The sequence below is a fragment of the Pinus tabuliformis genome, chromosome 2_1, assembly GCF_031772625.1.
Source record: "Pinus tabuliformis cultivar Carrire ecotype Pingquan chromosome 2_1, CPIR1, whole genome shotgun sequence".
Taxonomy (NCBI): Eukaryota; Viridiplantae; Streptophyta; class Pinopsida; order Pinales; family Pinaceae; genus Pinus; species Pinus tabuliformis.
The window spans coordinates 89306850-89331257 of NC_142299.1; the positions used below are offsets into that span (position 1 = coordinate 89306850).

Sequence of the window (24408 nt, forward strand, 5' to 3'; positions counted from 1 at the left end):
TTGTTAGGTATGAGGGAGGAATATAAGCCTGTTATCCACTATTCTGTATGACAGCTGCATGTGTGACATTTACTCAGTGATTTGCAATCTGACATGGTAACTCTAGCCTTATGAAGGATGGTGTTGAGATTGCAACAAGATGATGGAGCTTAGTGAAAAGAGTCGCCTTCACTAAGTGGGCCCGCAGGCTATTTTTGGCGCAAGTCTATTTTTAGACATATGGATCATGTCTATGTTTATGGATGATTGATCAAGTTGGGAAAAATAGATGGACTTCTATTTTTGATGAAAGTGTGAGTGATCAAGTCTATTTTTAGACTGGCTATCAAAAATAGAAAAGTCAAATATTATTATCTCACAATAATATTTGGACTATAAACTTAATCTTATTCTCTTGGAGCACTTCAGTTTGAGCTACGGAAGTGGCACATGCAGCTGTCAGAAGGAAATTCGTTTTTCTTATGAGTCAGTTGAGTTGTTGCATGCATGACTTCAGTTAGAACTCAAGTGAGTTGAGTTTAGTGGACTGGAGGTACAGTTGATGGAGTTGTGTTCAGTTTAACTTAGTTAAACTGGTTGTAGTTAGTCTAACTGCAGATAGACTAATGATGAGTTGTTAAATTAATTATTAACTCATAATACAACTAAAGAATACATCAGTTAACTCAGTTGCATGTCAGTGCATGTTCAGTTCAACAGGGACAGGTGGTAGAGAATCAGATTGCTATCAGTTGTGACTAGTTGTGCACCAGATCTTGCACAATCAAGGGATTGAGTATGCCAATGAGTTTGCTCACGTATTTGGCCCGCATTTTAGCCTTTGCTCACGTCCACAAAGAGTGAGTGACTATTTTGCAGGTGAAAATCGAGTTTGGGAAGCTATTCTCATCAGTTCTTGAGCAAGTATTGAGCAGTGGAGGCAGCCAAGCAGTGGAAGAGATTTGGAGATCAGATCTGAGCTGTATTGTGTGTAACAGAGGTGGAGATACTTGTGAGAAGTATTATGCAGTGTAATGTTACATGACTCAATCATTAATATACAAATAGTGTGGGGTTTTTAGCGAGATGCTTTCCCCGTGATACATACTGTGTTAATGTGTGAATGCTCTTGATGTTTTATTGTTATTGATGCTGCTATATTCTTGATCAACGTAGAGGAGCTTATGTATTGTGTATGTTTTCCGCATTAGTACATGATCAGGATAATCTCCATTGAATATGCGTTAAATTATTCAAAATTTCTACATGGTATCAGAGCTAGATAATTGTAGAAAAAGTTTCTACATGGTATCGGAGCTGCTTGATTTGTAGAAGAGATTTTTACAGGATATCAAGCGAGGATTGATCATCAGATCTACTATTCAGGAAGTGTTTACGTTCTATTTCTTCAGGCAGAGTCTGTAATCAGGCCAGGTAGCCTCTGGATTTGTTATGAAAAAAATAGTTAATTTTAGGTTTATTATTTAATTTAGGTTTAGTTAGGCGAAAGGGCACGATCATAAGATCATGCCCTTTCCGAAAGGGTGTCCATGGCGATATATAAGCCAGGCATCCCCACTGTAAACAGCATCAACTGTTATTCATTTTATCAATAAAGTATTTTTATATATCTATTTCTGTTATCTGGAAGTTTTCATTCCATCTGGTATCAGAGCAGGTTTGCATCCTCCACACTACGCTGTTGCTCGCTGGATCATTCGACTGACGCAAGTCCCTCACTGTTCGCTGTGCTCACTGTTCCTCACCGTTCGTTGTGCTCACTGTACCCACATCCTGTGCTCACTGTACCCACATCAGTCGCTGTTCCAAGCCATCGTTTCATCTACCCCCGCTGTAGCAGCCGCACCATTCCACTGCCGCACAAATCAAATCTCTATCTCGCAAATCAAATCTCCAACCGTAATTCCGCTGTCCCCCACATCATCTCCCCGCGGACGTGCTCCCCCGCAGACGTCTTCTATCCTTGATTTCCGCCTTCCCTCTTGGCTGACTCGACTCCAATTCGACCAGCCGTCATTCCAAATAAATTTCCCACTCACCGGTAAACGTGGCAATCGGTCCGCTGGATAAACTGCGGTAATATTCGATAGTTTTTTTTGGAAAAGTCAAGGGGTTAGTTAATCAACGTGACGGTTCAAGAAGTTTATGATATATAAAAACTATAATTATAATTTATAACGTGATATAGTTATATATATATCATATTTTAATTATATATATTATATATATAATTTAATTAAAAAGTTATATAATTTATAACTTTAAATTATATATATATATATTTATAATAATTAATAATTATTATAATTTATAATTAAATAAATATATATTTATATTAATTAAATTAAATTATTAAATTAATTTAATTTAAAATATATATTTATTAATTAATTAAATTAAATTATTAAATTAATTTAATTTAATTATTTAAAAAAAAAAAAAAAAAAAAAAAAGAGGGGAAAGGAAATTTTTTTTTAGCTGGCAAATAAATACACGCCTCCGCAGACCCGCTCAATGTCGACAATGACAATGGCGGATTTCCAGAAAAGGTTGTTGGATGCAGAGCAAAGGATAAATAACAACCACGACGAAGTCAGTAAGAGATTAAATGACGTCGAGAGCAAGCTTGGGGAGCAAGCAGACAAAATAAAAAATCTTGAAGATACGACAAATCGAATAGAGATAAAAATGGAAAGTCAACATGTCCAAACAGGAGTAAACTTCAGAGAAGTCTTAACAATGCTGAAAAGTCTGTGTAAAAAGTCGAATTGTACACCCGAAGAGCTATTGAAAGAAGGTGAAGAGAATCAAGAACACATTTCACCAGAGTCAACTAAGTCCACAGACTCTCATGACAAGGTTGAATCCCCAAAAAAATCAACGACACACCACCAAGAAGCAAGTAACACTGCCTTCACAAACAAGCAACTTTGGGATACCCTTACTAATCAACACCCTCTTTTTGCTCAACCATTAGCCACATACCAGAAGAGGGTAAAGGTTGAGATGCCTAAATTCGATGGGAACGAAAAAAACAATGTGGCATGGATAAATAAAGCAGAAGAATACTTTGAAATATATGACATCACTGACGATGACGAAAAGCTCAGACATGCATCCATGAAAATGGAGGGAGAAGCATATAACTGGTACATGTGGTGGAAAAAGACAACACACGTCATTAGCTGGAGGAGATTTAAAGATGCATTCTTCAAAAGATTCCAAGGTGTGAGGGAAGAAGAGTTCTTTTCAAAACTCATTAAATTACGACAAAAAGGGAGTGTGGATGAATACACTCAAGAATGGGAGACTTTAGTAACACGAGTACCAGGGTTATCAGAATCTCGTCTAATTCAGTCATACATCTCGGGACTCAAAACCCATTTACAAGCAGAACTTGAGATGCATGATATTACATCTATAGAAGAAGCAAGACGAAAAGCAAAAACAGCTGAAAAGAAATCCGAACCAATATTTTGGTCAACAACGGAAAAAGCTTATGCAAGACGAAGGATACCCCAGTATATGGACTCAAATAAGACAAGATATGTTCCCCCACATCGTCGTGAAGATGAAAAATCTAATGTGGAAAAGCAAAGGATAAAAGAGGGTAAATGTAAACGCTGTGGTGAGAAGTGGGACCCCAAACATAGGTGTGTTAAAGGAAAGGAACCAAAGAACCTATATAATTGTGAAGCAACCAATGATTCAAACAGTGAAGAGTCTGATATTGAAGAAACAGAAGATGCCCCAGAATTCTCACCAGAAATAGATGACGAAAGTATTCCACAAGTATCATTATCAGCTATGACAGGTATATCACAACCTCAGACCTTAAAATTAAAAGGACACATAAAGAAGAACAACGTAGTGGTTCTCGTCGACTCTGGAAGCACACACAATTTTCTAGATGCAACCGTGGCAAAGAGACTCAATATATTTTCATTTCCCTTACCAAACATGAAAGGTAAAAAGATTGAAAAGGTGGGAAAATGCCATAAGGTTAAATTACAAATTCAAGACTTCAGTTTAGAATCGTCATTTTTCACAGTACCATTAGGAGGAGTAGATGTAGTTTTAGGTGTCCAATGGTTGCGAACCTTAGGTACTTATGCCGCTAACCACCAAATACAATTTATAAAATTCAAATGGGGAGGTCAAAAGTACAAATTACATGGGTTCCAAGCACCGGAAAATCAAATTGTATCATCATCTCAGATGATGAAGATGATTCGAAAAGGAGCACCTGCTTATGTAGTACAATGTCATCAGTTAGAAATGTTATCCGCAAATATGACGAGTGAAGAGTCACCAGAGATACAAGATTTAATTAAGAAACATGAAGAAGTATTTCAAGATCTACCTCTAAAGATGCCGCCTAATAGGGAAATTGAGCATACAATAGAAGTCAAGGCAGGGTCAGACCCGGTTAACATCAAGCCATACCGATATCCACATCACCAAAAAACAGAAATCGAGAGATTAATCCAAGACCTCTTAAGGTGTGGAATCATCTCGAAAAGTAAAAGTCCTTACGCTGCTCCAGTGGTGTTGGTAAGGAAGAAAGATGGGTCATTCAGGCTATGTATTGACTATAGGGGATTAAACAAAATAACAATTAAAAATAAGTTTCCCATTCCCTTTATCGACGAAATGTTGGATGAGTTACATGGCGCAAGGTATTTCTCAAAATTGGATCTAAGATCAGGTTACTACCAAATTAGAATAAGATTAGAAGACATACCAAAAACCGCATTCCGAACACATGAAGGTCATTATGAATTTAAAGTAATGCCATTTGGATTAACCAATGCACCAGCAACGTTTCAAGCAACTATGAATGAATTATTTCGCCCACACCTCAGAAAGTTTGTATTAGTATTCTTTGATGATATTCTAATTTACAGTAAAACTTGGAAGGAGCACTTGCAACATTTGGATAAGGTTCTTACACTACTTAAAGAACACCAATTTTACGCAAAAAAGTCCAAATGTACCTTTGGAAAGGAAGAAGTAGAATACCTTGGACACATTATATCCCATGAAGGTGTAAAGGTGGACCCTAATAAAATCAAAGCCATAAAAGAATGGACCAAACCCGTTAATATATCCAAGCTAAGAGGGTTCTTAGGTTTGACAGGATATTACCGAAGGTTTATTAAAAACTATGCACATATAACTGCACCTCTAACAAATCTTTTAAAGAAGAACTCGTTTCTATGGGATGAGGAAGCAGGAAGGTGTTTTGAAAAATTAAAAGAAATTATGTCTAATGCTCCCATATTAGCAACACCAGATTTTTCTAAACCATTTATCATTGAGTGTGATGCTTTTGGATTCGGTATAGGTGCAGTATTAATGCAACAAGGACATCCCATAGCTTTTGAAAGTAGGAAGCTCAATAAAAGAGAGCGCCTCAAATCCACATACAACAAAGAAATGCTAGCTATCATGCACGCACTAGCTAAGTGGAGGCAATATCTTTTGGGAAGTAAGTTTTCTATTCGAACAGACCATAACAGTCTCCAACATCTCCTTCAACAAAAAACGCTTTCCGAAGAACAACAAAAATGGATTGAAAAAATTGCCGCTTTTGACTTGGAAATACTACATAAAAGAGGTAAAGACAATGTAGTAGCCGATGCCTTATCCAGGAAAGATGAAGAACCAACATTACTTGCAATGTCGGTTGTTGTTCCTGAGTGGCTTAACGAAATTCGAAGTGAGTATGCCAAGGATCCAGAAGTAACAGCAATAATCAATAACCTTCCCAATAACTCAAGATTTGAGTGGAAGAATGATATCCTATGGTATAAAGGAAGAATATATCTAAGTACAAATTCCAAGTTTAAGTTTAAGATACTCAAAGAATTACATGACTCACCGTCAGCTGGACACGTAGGATTCTTTAAGACTTACTACAATGCACGTCAATCCTTCTTTTGGAAGGGAATGAATCGTGATATTCAGAAGTATGTAGCAGAATGTGACACATGTCAAAGGAATAAAAGCGAAAATATTACGACACCAGGATTACTTCACCCCTTAAACATTCCAAATCAGAAGTGGGAGGAGATCTCGATGGACTTTATTGAAGGATTACCAGTATCTGAAGGCAAGGACAAGATTTTTGTAGTAGTCGACAGACTCACCAAATATGCTCACTTTATGGCAATAAAGAAGTCATACTCAGCAAAAGAAATCGCTGAAATATTTTGCAAAAATATATATAAGTTGCACGGTTTTCCAAAAGTCATTGTAAGTGATAGAGATGCCAAGTTCAAAGGTAATTTCTGGAAGGAATTGTTCAACCATGTAGGAACTTACTTAAATATGAGTTCCGCTTATCACCCGCAAACAGATGGCCAAACAGAGGTTGTTAATAAATGTTTGGAGGCCTACCTACGTTGTTACGCTACAGAAAAACAAAATAAATGGGCTCAATGGTTACACCTTGCTGAATGGTGGTATAACTCCACCTATCATACGTCAGCGAAAATGACGCCATTCCAAGCCCTATATGGATATGAACCCCCGAAATGGAAAGATCTAGCTATGGTCCAAACAAATCTACCTGCTGTTAAAGATCAACTAGAAGAAACCCAGAAAATCGTCCAAATATTAAAAGAAAATCTAAATAATGCAAGGAATCGTATGAAGCAACAAGCAGATCGTAACAGAACCGAAAGAGAGTTTGAAGTTGGAGAATGGGTATTTGTTAAGCTCCAACCATACAAACAATTATCCTTAAAACAGAAAGGAAAAAACAAATTGGCACCAAAGTTTTATGGACCTTATCAGATCAACAAAAAGATTAGCCAAGTTGCATATGGTTTAAGCCTTCCAGAGACAAGTCGTGTTCACAACGTTTTCCACGTATCTTGCCTTAAAAGGGCCCTAGGTAACAATCAAACAGCGCAAACAACACTCCCATCCCTAGATGATGAGGGAAGAGTTATTTTAGAACCAGAAGGTATTTTGTCTACTAGAGAAAGAAAGCTTCGTTATCGTACTATCAAGGAATATCTGATCAAGTGGAAGGACTTGCCCGAAGAAGAAGCTTCTTGGGAGAATGAAGCATTTTGTCAACAACATCCGTCGTTACGTATGCTTTGAGGACAAAGCATTCTTTCGAGAGGAAGGCAATGTTATGAAAAAAAATAGTTAATTTTAGGTTTATTATTTAATTTAGGTTTAGTTAGGCGAAAGGGCACGATCATAAGATCATGCCCTTTCCGAAAGGGTGTCCATGGCGATATATAAGCCAGGCATCCCCACTGTAAACAGCATCAACTGTTATTCATTTTATCAATAAAGTATTTTTATATATCTATTTCTGTTATCTGGAAGTTTTCATTCCAGGATTCATCCTTCCTTTGGAAGGTGAGATATCCGGTGAATGCCCATACAGTCAATCTCTGTACAAGAAATATTGTGTTCTCACGAATTCTAGATCGGAGGCGGTTGAGTTTGGAGCTGGTGGAAAATCGAATTTGCAGCAGTGTTGTTGAAATGTCTTTCAACGGATTGCAAATGTTATTCCAAAGCAAGAGCGACCTGGCGCTCAAGGATAAACTCAGTAACAATAAAGGTGAGAATGGATCTTCATCAAAGGTATCTGATGAAGAGAATTGTGCTTTGGCTGCCAAAGCAAAGAAGGGGAAGAACAAGAAAGCTTCTCAGTCTGGTGCGAAAGGCAAGAAGCAGGATATGTCCAAGGTGAAGTGTTTTCACTGTCACCAGCATGGACACTATGCCACAAATTGTCCGCAGAAGAAGAAGAACAAGCAAGTTGCTGGATCTGCAGGGGGAGAGGCTTTAGCTTCTCAGTTTGAGCTTGATTTTTCATTGATCGCATGCTTGGTTTCAAGTGTGATGGGATCAGTGTGGTTTCTGGACAGTGGTGCGTCTTTTCACATGACGGGAGATAGAGATTTGTTCTCTGATCTAGAGGACAAAGATCTTGGAGTGCACATCGAGATGGGCGATGATGGTAGATACAGTGCGACCGGTATCGGTACCATTTCCTTTGAGAGGGAGTCTGGTAAACCCTTTGTATTGAAGGAAGTCATGCATGTTCCAGGATTGAAGAAGAATCTCATCTCAGTGGCGATGTTAGAAGACAAGGGGTATGATGTTGTTTTCAGCGAGGGAAAGGCCTTCCTGCGCAGCAAGACAACTGGTGAGACCCGGAAGATAGGGGTTCGAGTGAGGAACCTTTATCAGTTGCATGTAGATGGATGCGCAGCAATGGCAGGCAAGGCAGAAGGATTGGTGAGCCGGGATGATGGCGAGTTGTGGCACAGGAGATTGGGTCACCTTCACCATGGAGCCTTGAAGATACTGCAGCAGATCACTACAGGGCTTCCTAAAGGCACACTTGTGCAGTCAGGTCAATGCAAGGGGTGTACTTTGGGGAAGTTTGTGAAAGCCACCTTTCACGAGAAGGATAGTTGCGCCACGACGATCCTTGAAAGAATTCACACAGATGTGTGTGGACCTTTCTCAGTTGCTTCGACAGCAAAACACAGGTATTATGTGATTTTTGTTGATGATTTCTCTCGTAAGTGCTGGATCTTCTTCATGCAGAAGAAGAGCGAGACATATTCAAAGTTCTGTGAATTCAAAGCACTGGTCGAGAAGGAGTCAGGGAAGAAGGTGAAGGCTCTTAGGAGCGATAATGGTGGTGAATACATCTCGGACGAGTTCAAGGATTTCTGCAAGGCAGAAGGGATTCGTAGAGAGCTCATAGCTCCCCATAACCCACAGCAGAACGGGGTAGCTGAGCGAAAGAACAGAACGATTGTGGGTGCTGCATGGGCAATGTTGCATGATCAGGGCCTACCCCTTCACTTGTGGGCAGAAGCATGCAATACAGCAGTTTATGTGCAGAACCGTTGTCCTCATAGGATACTTGGCATGAGTACACCCGAGGAGGCTTATTCTGGTAAGAAGCCTGATCTTTCTCATTTGAGGATTTTTGGTGCTAACGTTTACATGCATGTGACGAAGGATGCCAGAAAGAAGTTGGAGCCGACTGCAGAGGTTGGGATATTTGTGGGGTACACTGATACGCCCCACAAATATCGTGTGTATTTGCCAGACAGTGGTAAAACTGTTGTGCGACGGGATATAAAATTTCAGGAGGAGAAAGCCATGAAGTGTTCGCTTGAGAGGGAGCTACACTTGCATGCAGATGAGGAGCTATTAGTTCCTAAGGATGAGCTTCAGGACGTGGATCAGCCACAGGACGAGGTTCATGGAGTGGAAGAGACCACTCATGCAGCGCCAACCATCAGAGGGCGAAAGCGCTTGACAGAAGCTGAGCGACTGGCTCAAGATGCAGAGAAAGTTGTAGGACCACCTACAGCCCAACGCAGGCAGAGACAGTCACCTGATCGGTACACTGGATACATGGCTCTTATGAGCAAGTGTGTTGTGACTGAGCCATCCTCTTTCGAGGAAGCTGTGGAGGATCCCGCATGGGTAGACGCCATGGTGGAAGAGTATGATTCTATTGTCAGAAACAGTGCATGGGAGATTGTTCCTAGACCGGAAGGGAAATCAGTGGTGGGTTTGAGATGGATCTACAAAGTTAAGCAGGCAGCTGACGGGAGTGTGGAGAAGTACAAGGCAAGATTTGTTGCCCGAGGCTTTTCACAGATTGAGGGGATCGATTATGAGGAGACCTTTGCACCTGTCGCAAGGTATTCTTCCATACGGACGATTCTTGCTCTCTCAGCGCAGATGGGATGGCACATTCATCAGATGGATGTGAAGACTGCGTTCCTCAACGGATTCATTGAGGAGGAGGTGTACATTGAGCAACCCGAAGGCTTTGAAGTCTTCAGCAGCGAGTCGCATGTGTGCAGGCTCAAGAGAGCGCTGTATGGGTTGAAGCAAGCACCACGTGCTTGGTACACACGGATAGACAGCTATTTCACAGGACTTGGATTCTCCAAGAGCGAGGCGGATCCGAACCTATACCAGATTGTGGTGGAGGGTAAGTTGCTTATCATTGTACTGTATGTTGATGATTTGATTCTAACGGGTGATGAGCTGTTGATACTGTCATGCAAGAAGGATCTTGCTACAGAGTTTGAGATGAAGGACTTGGGCCTCCTTCACTATTTCCTAGGATTGGAAATATGGCAGCGCAGTGGTGGACTGTTTGTTTCTCAGGGCAAGTATGCTCGGGAGATACTGGAGAAGTTCAACATGCATGGCTGCAAGCCTGTTGATACTCCTCTTCCTGGAGGTTGGAGGAAGGAGGATGCCACTTCGGGAGAAGAAGTGGATGCCACTGTTTATCGACAGTTGGTGGGGTCGCTGATGTATTTGGTCAATACACGACCTGATATATGCTATGCAGTTAACCAACTTTCACAAGCTATGGTTAAGCCTACCAAGCTCTTCTGGAAGGCGGGCAAGCATGTATTGCGCTACTTGAGAGGCACATCGGGATATGGTTTGTGGTACAGACAGGAGGATGAGGTGAAGCTATGTGGCTTCACGGATGCAGATTGGGCAGGGAGCCCAACAGACAGAAAGAGCACATCAGGAGGGGTCTTCAGTATCGGATCGACAGCAGTTTCTTAGTACAGCAGGAAGCAGAGATCCGTGGCACTCAGTTCAGCGGAGGCCGAGTATATGGCAGCAAGTTTGGCTGCATGCGAGGCTATATGGATGAGGAAGATCCTGGTTGGTTTGTTCGGTTCTCATTTGGATCCTACTGTGATTTACTGTGATAACCATAGTTGCATTAAACTCTCGGCTAATCCTGTATTTCATGATAGATCTAAACATATTGACATCAGGTACCATCATATCAGAGATTGTGTGCAGCGGAGGATCATGTTACTTTCGTACATTCCAACGGAGGATCAGGATGCTGATATTCTGACGAAGGCTCTCACCAGGAGCAAATTCGAGTACCACCGAGGTAGGATAGGGGTTGCTGATAATCCATATCTTGTCGAGAGGGAGTGTTGAGATTGCAACAAGATGATGGAGCTTAGTGAAAAGAGTCGCCTTCACTAAGTGGGCCCGCAGGCTATTTTTGGCGCAAGTCTATTTTTAGACTATGTCTATTTTTAGACATATGGATCATGTCTATGTTTATGGATGATTGATCAAGTTGGGAAAAATAGATGGACTTCTATTTTTGAAGAAAGTGTGAGTGATCACAGTGTGAGTGATCAAGTCTATTTTTAGACTGGCTGTCAAAAATAGAAAAGTCAAATATTATTATCTCACAATAATATTTGGACTATAAACTTAATCTTATTCTCTTGGAGCACTTCAGTTTGAGCTACGGAAGTGGCACATGCAGCTGTCAGAAGGAAATTCGTTTTTCTTATGAGTCAGTTGAGTTGTTGCATGCATGACTTCAGTTAGAACTCAAGTGAGTTGAGTTTAGTGGACTGGAGGTACAGTTGATGGAGTTGTGTTCAGTTTAACTTAGTTAAACTGGTTGTAGTTAGTCTAACTGCAGATAGACTAATGATGAGTTGTTAAATTAATTATTAACTCATAATACAACTAAAGAATACATCAGTTAACTCAGTTGCATGTCAGTGCATGTTCAGTTCAACAGGGACAGGTGGTAGAGAATCAGATTGCTATCAGTTGTGACTATAGTTGTGCACCAGATCTTGCACAATCAAGGGATTGAGTATGCCAATGAGTTTGCTCACGTATTTGGCCCGCATTTTAGCCTTTGTTCACGTCCACAAAGAGTGAGTCACTATTTTGCAGGTGAAAATCGAGTTTGGGAAGCTATTCTCATCAGTTCTTGAGCAGGTATTGAGCAGTGGAGGCAGGCAAGCAGTGGAAGAGATTTGGAGATCAGATCTGAGCTGTATTGTGTGTAACAGAGGTGGAGATACTTGTGAGAAGTATTATGCTGTGTAATGTTACATGACTCAATCATTAATATATAGATAGTGTGGGGTTTTTAGCGAGATGCTTTCCCCGTGATACATACTGTGTTAATGTGTGAATGCTCTTGATGTTTTATTGTTATTGATGCTGCTATATTCTTGATCAACGTAGAGGAGCTTATGTATTGTGTATGTTTTCCGCATTAGTACATGATCAGGATAATCTCCATTGAATATGCATTAAATTATTCAAAATTTCTACAGATGGGACATTGGAAGAAGATGGCTTTGTAGAGTGCATGTGGTTGATCATTTCTATGACAAGCAATAAAGTGTGGAAGGCCTATGGGAATACGTGGAAGCTTTATATTTCAAAGAGGCTAAATGTGTATGGAAGAAAGTTGTAAAGGAAGTGCCCAACAGAGATTTAATTGTACACCTCATTTTGGCTGCATAGAGGCATTGCAGGCATCTCCTTAAATTTGAAGTACAGAGGACAAAGGAGAACTGAAAGGGCTTCTTGTGAAGGATTACGTCAGCAAGTCAAGTTATTTATGTCTTTGTGTTTGTGGGCAGTTGAAGGCCTGAAGGATAATGCCTCAAGTCCTAGTTGTACATTTGTATCATAGCATTTGTATCAAGGTTTTATGAAGGGCCATGATCACTGGTATGCAGGCCATATGATTTCTTGCTGATGGACTGATAAGAAAAACTTTGGACCTATAAATCTTGTGTACTTTTGTTGATTTTACTGCTACTATATTTCAACTGTGCAAAGTGCTTCATGGTTGACTATCTTCAACGTCTTTATGTTCTAGTCTAGACATAGACCAGACCTAGGGTATAAGGAATCTCAACATGGTATTAGAGCTACTTTGAAGGGAAGGTGGATCAGAGCGTGCACAAGAAACAGCTTAAGAGGGAGCTGGTTGGCTTGTAGTTGAAGGACAAATAGCATGTCAAAGATGATTGTTGGCTTGAGGTATGAGGGATTGTTGGCTTGAGGTATGAGGACAGGTTGGATGGGCTGTCCAACTACTGTTTTTGGAAGGAAAGGATCAAGCTCGTGTTGTTGGTTAATCAAAAATGGGAATTTGTTGAAAAGAGTATTGTCAAACCAACAGATCCCGCTGATTTGGCAAAGCATGGGAAGTCAGATGCAAAGGTCAAGTTGATCATTCTTGATGGAGTTAAGGATCACTTGATACCTCATCTCTCAGGGAATACCACCGCATATGTGATGTGGAAGGCTCTTCAACGTTTGTTCCTGAACAATAACAAGAATTAATAGATGGTCTTGAGAGAGAAGCTCGAGGCAACCAAGATGACAGATGGAGAGAGTGTGACTTCGTCTCTAATGAGGATTCAGCATGTCCTTGATGATCTTACTGCCATTGGTGATATTATCCTAGAAAATGACTTAGTGAGGACTACCTTGAAGAGCTTCTTCAAGGAATGGAAGCCATTTATCAAAGGAATAGTCTCTCGAGGGAAACTACCAGATTGGAACAAGCTACGCGATGATTCCATCTTGGTAGAACTTCGGGACGAGGATCTTCAAAAGAAGAATTATGATTAAGAGAATATGGCCCTCACTGGTAAGTTGTGTTACCCACCACCAGTCGGTGACACCCATAGGAGAAGTTTTCTCCTAGTTTTGTCTTCAGTCGGCAGCCATTAGCCCCTTGGAGTCACCAGATAGCTCGATGTGCCACCATTCTCTGCCACCTGAGCCAGCTATTATGTGCCCTCACCCATCTGTTATGATCATATGTTTGAAGGTGGGCTTTCTAACCCCGAAGGTATGACTTTCCATTATGTAATTGGGTAGATTTGCTTACTTATCATGGACACATCTAAACATGGATTATTGGGGGATTCAGCGGAAAGAATGGGCTTAGTCTGTACTACTGTCCCTTGTCCAATTTGGTGGTTAGTCTTGTATCCTAGTCCCATGGGATCTCCTTTATTGCGTACTAGCTTTAGGAGTGTGTTGGGTCCCTATAATACTAGTAATTACCCCATTACTATTGTAGTTATACCCCTTATTTATATTGTTGTGCCCCTATTACCCCCATATTGTTATTTTTGTGCCCCATAGAATCCCTCTATTGTTATTTTTGTGGCTTTATATTATTATTGTTAGGTCGGCTGGATTATATTGTGACTCCTTAGACTCCTATATATAGAAAGGAGGTTTTGTCATTTGTATCATCCAAGAATTGTTCATTTATGTAATGTAAAGGAGGTTGCCCCCTCGAAGAGGCTGAATTCTAAGGCGTGGATCTCTCTTTTCTATCTTTTTGTGAGCTGGTTTCATAACATTTGGTATCAGAGCTTTGGATTCTAGGGTTTCGCTGCTCCAAACAGGTCATCGTGGCATTTTCGCTATAACTTTTTTTTCTGTGACGTTTCAGAAGTCGCAAAAAAAACCCATTTGAGAAGAATTGGCGCTGAACCTTGGGTCCGAATTTCAGAGCTTTTCGCGCGATATTTTCGGAGATATGATCTGAGGAAGTTGGTCTTTTTGCAGACTCCTGAATTACATTCAAAACAGGTGACCTGGGGAAAATCGTCATAACTTTCTCTCTGAGGATCGGATTGAAATTTCGTAAAAAGGTACAGAAAGAGGACGGACTGTAGTTTCTTGTGTGTGTGTTTCAGATTCAAAGGTTGAAACAGTGACTCGTGGCACGTCGTACAAGTTCGCTCTACTGAACCAGTCTAAAAGCAAGTCACTGTGGGAGATTTCACATAACTCTTCCTTGGAGAATCCAATTTGGCTCAGACTTGTGGCATTGGAAAGAGGACACAGAAGGCTACTACAGGTAGCAATTTCAGAACTGGATGATCCGAAATTACAGAGATACATCAGATTCAATATCAGGCTTCTATAAAGTGAAAAAAGGTGTGTAGTTTTTTTTTTTATTTTTTGTGTAAGCTTGGTTTAACAGAATTCAAAGGGCATAGTAAAGCATTATTATCGGTAACTGATGCCCCGAGGAAAGAAAATGCAAACACCTAGTAAGGAACCTGAAAGCTCTAGCATGACTCATGAAGAAGAGGAAGAAATGCTACATGATATATCAAAATTACAAGAACAAGTGCAACAAATGTCACGCTCACAAAAGCTAACAGAAGCTAAGATAAGTGGCGTGGAATCTAAGATAAAGGGCATGGAAGCTAAGATGGATGATTCGAAGATAGATTTGAAGAGAGACATGGCAGATTTGAAGACAGATTTGAAGACAGACATGGCAGATTGGAAGACAGATTTGACAAATTTTCTACAAGAAATACTTACTAATGGTGAAAAGGTAGTAAAGGAAACTCATGATGAGAACAAAAGAAATGTTAATCATGATTCCATAGACGCTAATGTTGGATCGAAGACCCACCATATTCCAAAAATCGATATGAGGAAGTTTGATGGCAAGGATCCCGCACATGGATATTACAGATGGAGCAATTCTTCGATCTCAATAATGTGCAAAACACACAAAAGGTACGTATGGCAACTTTATATTTGGAACCAAATCAGTTTGTATGGTATCAATGGCTTTGCTCGTAAAAAATTTATCACTTGGGCAATTTTTACGGAAGAATTGATAGCACATTATAAAGATACAAAAAGCAACACTTTTTTTAGCCAATTGATAAGTCTCAAACAAAAGGGTTCAATAATGGAGCACATTGAGGAGTTCCAAAAATTGAACATAAGGGTAAAAGATATTCCAGAGGAGCATAGGATTGATGTGTTCATAGGGTCTTTAAAGGATAATATCCAACATGATGTTCGCCTTTGGGAACCTGATTCATTAGAGAAGGCATTCAGGTTAGCAAGAAAAATGGAAAGCAAAATTATGGCAACTAGGAAGCATACCACTCACAACTATAAAGACGGAAGTGTTGTTGCCCATAGTCTTCCACAACCTACAAGGTTGACACCACAACAATTGGAAGAAAAAAGAGCAAAAGGGCTTTGTTACAATTGTGATAGCAAATACACAAAAGGTCATAAGTGTGCTGAGAAGAAATTATTCTACATAGATTGTGAAGAGGAAGAAGAAAAGGAGCAAGAAAGGTCAAAAGAAGAGGATATACTCCAGGAACAAAGCCTAGATGAAGAACAAATAAATCCGACCATATCTTGTAATGCATTGGCGGGAATTACCACTCCTCAAACCATCAAGATAGAAGGACAAATCAAGAAGAAAAAGGTAATAGTGTTGATTGATTCAGGAAGCACCCACAATTTTATTCATTGTAGGGTAGCAAAAGAATTGAATTGCTTCCTATATCCAGCACCAGAGTGTCAAGTGATGATTGCAAATGGAGGAACAATAAATTGCTCTGGAAAGTGCCATAATATCAAGCTATCCATGGGAGAATATGTATTGACTAGCCCAATGCTTTCCATTCCAATGGGAGGTGCTGATGTTGTACTAGGAGTCCAATGGCTACAATCCTTGGGTACAATAGCTTTTAATTTTCAAGAACTTTTCATGAAATTTTCTGTGGAAGGAAAGGAAGTTGAATTAAGGGGTATTGCAGGGAAACCAGGAAAGATAATCAGCTCTAATGGCATGACAAAGCTTCTAAAAAAGGAGCAAAGAGGTGTAATTGCACAATTATGTTCGCTAGATGTTTCCACATTGGAATCATCTATTTCTCCAGATCTCCAAAAAGTCCTGGACAATCATTCCAAGGTATTTGAGACTCCCAAAGGTCTCCCACCTATGCGTGATCATGATCATGCTATTCATCTGATTCCAGGAAGTGTTCCTCCAAACATCAGGCCGTACAGATATCCCTATGTCCAAAAAAGTGAAATTGAACGTATGGTTGCAGAAATGCTAGAGGCTGGTATAATTCAACCGAGTCAAAGTTCTTTCTCAGCTCCAGTAGTATTGGTGCACAAGAAGGATGGATCATGGCGCATGTGTCCAGATTATAGGGAGCTCAACAAGCTCACTATTAAAGATAAGTTCCCCATTCCTGTCATTGATGAATTACTGGATGAATTGCATGGATCAATTTACTTCACCAAGTTGGATCTTCGTTCGGGATATCATCAAATCAGAATGAAGATTGAAGACATTCCGAAAACGGCATTTAGAACTCATGAGGGTCATTATGAATTTTTGGTCATGCCTTTTGGCCTTACCAATGCACCTTCAACATTTCAAGGTTTGATGAATTCAATTTTCAAACCATTCCTTAGAAAATTTGTGTTAGTATTTTTTGATGATATACTAATCTACAGCAAGTCTTGGAAGGATCATGTTGAACATGTTGACAGGGTGCTACAACTATTGGAGGAGAAACAATTATATGCAAAAAGATCCAAATGTTTCTTTGGAGTCCAGGAGGTGGAATATTTGGGTCATATTGTATCTCATGAAGGAGTTAAGGTAGACCCTAGCAAAATTAAAGCCATTAAGGAATGGAAAATCCCCACATCCATAAAGCATCTGCGAGGATTTCTTGGGTTGACAGGGTATTATCGCAAGTTTGTTAAGAATTATGGGAGAATAGCAGCACCTCTAACAACATTATTGAAGAAAGATTCATTTTCATGGACTCCGGAAGCAACAAAGGCCTTTGAACATCTTAAAGAGGCAATGTGCCAAGCACCGGTCTTAGCTACACCGGACTTCACAAAAACCTTTATTGTGGAATGTGATGCTTCAGGAAATGGAATTGGTGTTGTTCTAATGCAAGATGAAAGACCCATTGCTTTTGAAAGTCGTCCAATCAAGGGAAAGTTTTTAAGCAAAGCTATTTATGAGAAGGAAATGTTGGCAATACTCCATGCACTTAAGAAATGGCGACCCTACCTAATGGGAAGACACTTCAAGGTAAAAACGGATCATGATAGCCTTAAATACTTTTTAGAACAAAGATTATCCTCTGAAGAGCAACAAAAGTGGGTCACAAAGATGTTGGGTTATGACTTTGAAATCATCTACAAAAAAGGGAAGCAAAATGTGGTGGCAGATGCACTCTCAAGAAAGGATGAGGATGTGGAAGCATTGTTGTGTGCCATTTCTATTATCCAACCAGATTGGATAAACGAAGCAAGGGAGGAATGGAAGAATGACGAAGAAGTGTGGGCACTTATTCGAAAGCTACAACAAGATTCCAGTACTTCTGATACATTTAGCTGGCAAAATGATTCGTTATGGTACAAAGATCGCTTATACCTCTGTAAGAATTCCCAGCTAAAACAAAAGATTCTTATGGAATTGCACACTTCTCCCTTAGGAGGGCACTCAGGATTTTTAAAAACTTACCACAGGGTTAAGAAGGAATTTTTTTGGGATGGCCTTAAATCAGATATTCAAAAGTTTGTGGCGGAATGTTTGGTTTGCCAACAAAATAAAGTTGAAACAATTAAGACACCGGGTCTATTACAACCTTTATCCATTCCAAGCCAACGTTGGGAGGAGGTTTCAATGGATTTTATCACAGGTTTACCCAAGTCTGAGGGAAAGAGTGTCATCATGGTGGTAGTTGACAGACTTACCAAGTATGCACACTTTTGTGCATTATCACATCCATTTAAAGCCAGTACAGTTTCTACTGCATTTATGGAAACAGTTCAAAAGCTACATGGAAACCCAAAGATTATTGTAAGTGACAGAGATCCCATTTTCACTGGAAATTTTTGGACAGAATTATTTTCTTGTCTTGGTACTCAGTTAGCTCATAGCTCATCTTATCATCCTCAATCTGATGGGCAAACTGAGATAGTAAACAAATGTTTGGAAGGATATCTTCGTTGCTTTGTATCTGATAAACAGACACAATGGGTCAAATGGTTGCCTCTGGCTGAATGGTGGTATAACACTTCCTTCCATACAGCAACAAAAATGACCCCATTTATGGCACTTTATGGGTATCAACCACCATCCATCACATCATATTTAAGAGAAAATTCTAAGGTTCAGGCAGTGGAACATCACATCGAACATCAACAACAAGTCCTCCAACTCTTAAAGGATAACCTCGTGTTGGCACAAAATAGAATGAAACAACAGGCAGATCAACATCGCAGTGAAAGAAGTTTTGATGTAGGTGATTGGGTATTCCTACGGCTACAACCATATAAGCAAATGTCCCTAAAGCAAGCTAAGAAGGATAATAAATTATCACCAAAGTATTATGGTCCGTACAAGGTGTTGCAAAAGATTGGTACTATGGCATACAAATTGGAGCTTCCTGCAGCTTCTCGATTGCACCCAGTTTTCCATGTTTCATGTTTAAAGAAGGTTATAGGCGACAAGCTCCCAGTTCAAACAATATTGCCAGAACTTGACGAGGAAGGAAAAATTATATTGGAACCGGAAGCAGTCACAGAAACAAGAACTCGACAGCTACGAAATCGATCAATTTCAGAGTATCTTATCAAGTGGAAGAACTTATCCGCTGAAGATTCCACATGGGAGGATGAGAATTTTATGCAGAAGTATCCAGAACTACTCAAGCGTTGAGGACAACACTTTTTTGAAGGAGAGGGGCATGTTGGGTCCCTATAATACTAGTGATTACCCCATTACTATTGTAGTTATACCCCTTATTTATATTGTTGTGCCCCTATTACCCCCATATTGTTATTTCTGTGCCCCATAGAATCCCTCTATTGTTATTTTTGTGGCTTTATATTATTATTGTTAGGTCGGCTGGATTATATTGTGACTCCTTAGACTCCTATATATAGAAAGGAGGTTTTGTCATTTGTATCATCCAAGAATTGTTCATTTATGTAATGTAAAGGAGGTTGCCCCCTCGAAGAGGCTGAATTCTAAGGCGTGGATCTCTCTTTTCTATCTTTTTGTGAGCTGGTTTCATAACAGAGTGACACTACATGGAAAACCTTGATTTTGGTCATTATAACCTCTTTCACATATTTCCTAGTCCACATTTGTCCATTGGGTCCACAAGGAAATAGCCTCCCCCTCCCCTTGTCCACACTTTGGGTCAAGCATAATTTGGCCAATTACAACAGAAAATATACCATAAAATGCAAAAGATGGTCGGGGCATAAAAATTTAGCATGTGGTCAAAAGCCAAACATGAGTTTGACTCCTATCATTATGGCCATCACCCTAGTTCCTAGGGCCCCTATGAGAGCCCCCCACATCATTAAAGAATCCATGATTGTGCCAACCACTAGTGGGCGATGAACTGCCCAATGGCCCCAACCATTAAGGGGGTATTCACTGCTATATCATCCACATCATGCTCTCATTCCTTGCAGCCCCGAGCAGTTATTGAAACAAAAATCAATAAAAGGCAAAAGGCATATGAAGAAGGGTGGAAAAACAAAGGTGGGGGTAACTCGTGTACCACGATTTCTCCCTCCTACATCTATACACCCATGTGTGTGTTTTCCCCATTATAGCTACCCTTGTATGATGGGATGTGGCTTGGAGCCTTCGCTATTGCCCCATTTTGTTCCATCATTATTTCATATCATCCACATCATGCTCTCATTCCTTGCAACCCCGAGCAGTTATTAAAAGAAAAATCAATAAAAGGCAAAAGGCATACGAAGAAGGGTGGAAAAACAAAGGTGGGGGTAACTCATGTACCACGATTTCTCCCTCCTACATCTATACACCCATGTGTGTGTTTTCCCCATTATAGCTACCCTTGTACGATGGCATGTGGCTTGGAGCCTTCCCTATTGCCCCATTTTGTTCCATCATTATTTCACATGACACCTGCCATTTAACATATGTACCATGGACCGATCACTCCCTTATAGGTTGAAAACACCTCATAAGAACCTTTATTAACCTCCCTTTTGAGCCTGGAGACACCTATACATTCTAAAGCCCATTATCGAAAGGGCATGCCACTGTGAAGTGTCCACTCTGGTCCTTGATTTGTAAGCCTATTTACTCAATTGCACTAATGAATTATTGTATTGGAAGTTGAAGAGATGCAATGGATCTTATACAAGATTGCAAGTGGGTCTTCATCTTGGGCTTGGCCTCCCTATACGAGATCCACACCCTCCAAGGGGTCATGATGGCACTTGTGGGTTAGCATTGAGAGCCATGGGCCTCCTCCATAGCAAAGCATTGATTGCCACGCCATGGGATTCTTCAGCACCACATTTGGCTTGCTTATACTCCACTTATGCCTAGTCGGCCACCAGACACTTGCCTTATGATCCAGGGCCCGGATTGTTGATTTTTGGTAGCATCGGATGTGCTCTAGCCTTGAATTTGAAGGAGAGGCTAAGGCACATGAGATCTCCAAGACCCGGAAATCGTTTTGAGAAATACCACCTAGATGAGGAGTTATTAAAATAATTAATATTTTTAATGGGTCCCTAAGTCTAAACCTGACACAGAGGGACGCAGAGCCACGCAGGTTCTCCAAAATGTCAGAAAGTCTCAAAGGGAAAGTCTTAGGTGTTTTCTTTCAGTTGCTCTGTAAAATCATTCCTTGTAAAAGCAAATGCTGCTGAAGATTAATAAAGCCCTCATCTGCTGCACCGGTTTTCTCGCATTGGGTTTTTCCGGGAACAATTGTCCAAAAACAACTGTGTTGATGTGATTGGTTCTTGTGCATGTATTTTTCTCTGGGTAATTGTGTGATAACTGTAGTAGAATTTATTTTAATATTTGCTGAACGGATTTCGTAAATAACTTATTGTGAATAATAAGTAGGTGAAATATATTAGTTGCAGAATTTCAGTTTGGAAATTTTCACACGGATGGGGTTTTGTCTCACCTAAGGAGACATGGGAGGGCTTGTATCGTCATTCTTGCCCTTATGGATGGAGTATCGACATGTTGATACAATTTGGAGACCCATGAGACCATCAATGTGCCCCCATTGCCACTTGGGAGCACCACAGATGTTTTTCTTAGAAACCAAGGAGCCAACCCTTCGGTTATGATTTTGAGAGCCCTCTTCTTCATTTTGGCACATGAGGGACATATATTGGCCTTCCAATGGCCCTTTGCACCATGATTATATCATTTCGGCCTCATTAGCAAGGCTTGTTTTGTATTTTTGAGCCATTTTGGCTTAGGATTTTAATTAATTTTTTGCCAAAAGATTTAATTAATTAACCTATGAAGGGATAAATTATTTTCCCAACCCTCAAGGCACTTTACATCATCATTTTCATATCTTTTACATCACAAGGGGTAAAACCAATGTTTTTAAAACCGGAACCGGTGACCAGACCGGTCCACCTAATGAACTGGTTTACCGATCGGAACCGGTCTAACCGGGACTGGTTTGGTCTAAACGAACCAGTTTTTAAAAAGTACATTAAATAATTAATTTTTAATGAAACAAAACTATTTTTAAGATGTAAAACCATGATTCCAAGCCAATAGAGACAAAATATGAAAAGTTTGCTCATTTATATACCATGCAAAGGTGAATATATCAAAATGGCACCGAGTGCAATACATATCATCGACAAAATAGCAAAATACATACGAAATGAGGCTCTAAATGGCCTATAAAGTCCAAAAACAATGCTGCAAGCTATGAGGCCATTGGCCTACTACAAGTCTACAGTGTACACATGATCAATCATCAAGTCCATCACCACTACTAGACACAGGATCATCATCAGGAGCTACATAGACATCATCTGGTTCAGAGTCTGAGGATGTCTCAGCCTGATCTGCAACATCAGTATCAATGCCACCAATGACAATAGAAGTGGACCTAATGGAAGCACGAGTTTGTCGACCTGCACGACTAGTGCCTTCCATTGGTTCCTTGCCTTTCCTTGATGCCGCTACTGATCCTGGTTCTGATGCCGCCACATAATCTGCCTCATCCCCCGCTAAAGCCATGTCGATATCAAAATCAGCCTCAAACACAGGATCTTCAGTCTCCTCCACCCATTCTGATGTTGGATCAATATCGTCCAACACAATGGGATCTAGATCAGGTTATTTGCTCATCATTCGGTTCCTCCTCAGGTTGTATTGCACAAAAACAAGATCATTTAATCGTTTTTGTTCCAAACGGTTTCTCTTCTTCGTGTGTATGCGCTCAAAAACAGACCAATTGTGCTCACAACCTGAAGCACTGCAAGTTTGACTGATGACTCTAATTGCAAACCTTTGCAATTGAGGGCACTGGCCACCAAATGACTCCCACCAATGTGCTGCAAAGAAAAAGACAATAATAGGAACTTAGTTTATAATTTGAATTGTAAAGAACGTAAACAATTTTAACTTGAAATGAAAAACAAAATGGAAATTGGAATTGCTTACCTGGTTGGTCCACATCTCTTGCCATCTTTGCCAAGTTTTTGCCAAAAGTACCACTTGCCATATTGAAAATAGTAAGCTGTCTATGTATTTCCAACTGGTCTACATGGTTAGGGACCATGCACTCCAAGAAATCAATCAATCCAGCTCTGACCTCCCCATCATGCTGATCTCCTAGCCGATTTTTATAGTGATACCTTGGGTTCAAAAAATACCCGACTGCATGTATAGGACGATGGAGTTGACTGTTCCATATGTTATCAATGATCTCCCATATACGGCCATATTTAGCTAACCTGTCCTTGTAAGCTGCCCGTATCTGCTCCTTTGCCTGATCCATAGCTTCATAAATGTAGCCCATGGCCAATCTTTCCCCATCCACCAACCTTAGCACCTTAACAAGGGGCTCGGTAATTTTCACAAGCTCTACAGACCTTTTCCAAAAATAAGTGTCAAACACTTTCTTTTTGGTGTCTTTTCCATCTGGTCTACGAGCCCACCGAGATTCAGACAATTCTTCAGAGGAAAACATTTTCTGCAAGTTTTTATGTTGACCATTGAGACATTGCAACGTGAGGAAGTGAGCTGCAAATCTCGTAATTGCAGGCCTAACAAGCTCTTTGCCTCCAGTGTGTTTCCTCATTAGGTTCAATACCCATGAGTGGTTGTAAATGTATTTTGTAATGCACTTGGCATGCTCTACAGTGTTTTTTACCCACTCCACTTTGCCTATATCCTCAAGCATGAGGTCTATGCAATGTGCAGCACATGGAGTCCAAAATATGGTCTTATATTTGGCCTCAAGCATCTTTCCAGCAACAACATAGTTTGAGGCATTATCAGTGATGACCTGCACAACATGCTGCTCCCCAACTTCCTGAATAACGTTATCCAAAAGCTCAAATAGAAGGATTGCATCCTTTATCTTATCAGATGCATCAACTGATTTCAAAAACATGGTTCCTTGAGGGCAAGAAACAAGGAAATTAATGATAGTGCGGTTCTTTCCATCGGTCCATCCATCTGACATAATGGAACAACCTGTTTTGAGCCATGACTCTTTAAACTCAACCAAATACTCATCAATGGAAGATATCTCTTTTTGCAAAAGAGCTCCCCTCAAGTCATGCATACTAGGGCCTTTGAAGCCCTTTCCTGCAGCTATAACAGAGTCCCACATAGCTTGGTAATAAGGTGAGCGAGCAGCATTAAATGGGATATCTGAATCATACCACCATCTAGCAATGTATTGGTGAGAAGTTTCT

General features: G+C 40.2%; 1 protein-coding gene across 3 annotated transcripts in view; it reads right to left on the reverse strand.

Annotated features, from left to right (window-relative positions):
- Positions 1-24408, reverse strand: part of LOC149198913 (SNARE-interacting protein KEULE-like) — a 377844-nt gene that overhangs the window by 59062 nt on the left and 294374 nt on the right. The gene's annotated exons all lie outside the window — the stretch shown is intronic.